At 46.4% G+C, this 673-nt stretch overlaps 1 protein-coding gene across 1 annotated transcript in view; it reads right to left on the reverse strand.

The window, feature by feature from the left end:
- Positions 1–673, reverse strand: part of LOC119592188 — a gene marked incomplete at its 5' end in the record, with an annotated part of 6,003 nt that overhangs the window by 3,969 nt on the left and 1,361 nt on the right.

Genomic DNA, 673 nt, shown 5'->3' on the forward strand with positions numbered 1-673 from the left:
CCCATCCTATTGAGTAATTCCTAGGTCGGGATTTGGTTTTGTCACCTTAGTTACCTTAGTTCAAATGACAAATTGGCAAGTAGTTTTGACAGAATTCGCAATCGCCACCAACTAAGCCACTTAGCAGGTCACTGGGCATCTAGTGCGAATTTAAGTGCCCAGGATGTGAGTGCAGTCTAGATGATTACATGCTAACATAGGTTTGGGCGATACCACAATGTAAATTGCGTCAATTATGTGCTTGAGATGTGTGAAGTCTGCCATTTCCACTACCACATAAGCAGAGTTCAGCATTGCCATGTGACAGACCGGTAAGAATGAAGGAAACGGGCAGTTGCCTAGCAACCAAGACCTAGACACGAAAGCACTAGATGTAACGAGGTTGCGGCCGGCAACGGTACGTGGGTGGCGATGCATGCCCGGCTACCTTGTCTCCCTGCAGCAAATTCATTCACGTGGAAAACAGGACAAGAAATTGCTACAAGTCGAAAAAACTGGGACTATGAGCATGAGATCTCGAGAAGGACAGATTACGAGAAATCACATCGCCGGTGGGCATGTAAAGATCATGGGGAGCATGGCATGTATAGTCACCATAAGCATAAGTGTCAACACCCGCATTCTGTTCGCCCAAGGCGTGAATGACGTATGTGCTCTCAGTAATAGTAAGTTT

Source organism: Penaeus monodon, chromosome 29 (genome assembly GCF_015228065.2).
Source record: "Penaeus monodon isolate SGIC_2016 chromosome 29, NSTDA_Pmon_1, whole genome shotgun sequence".
Classification (NCBI taxonomy): Eukaryota; Metazoa; Arthropoda; class Malacostraca; order Decapoda; family Penaeidae; genus Penaeus; species Penaeus monodon.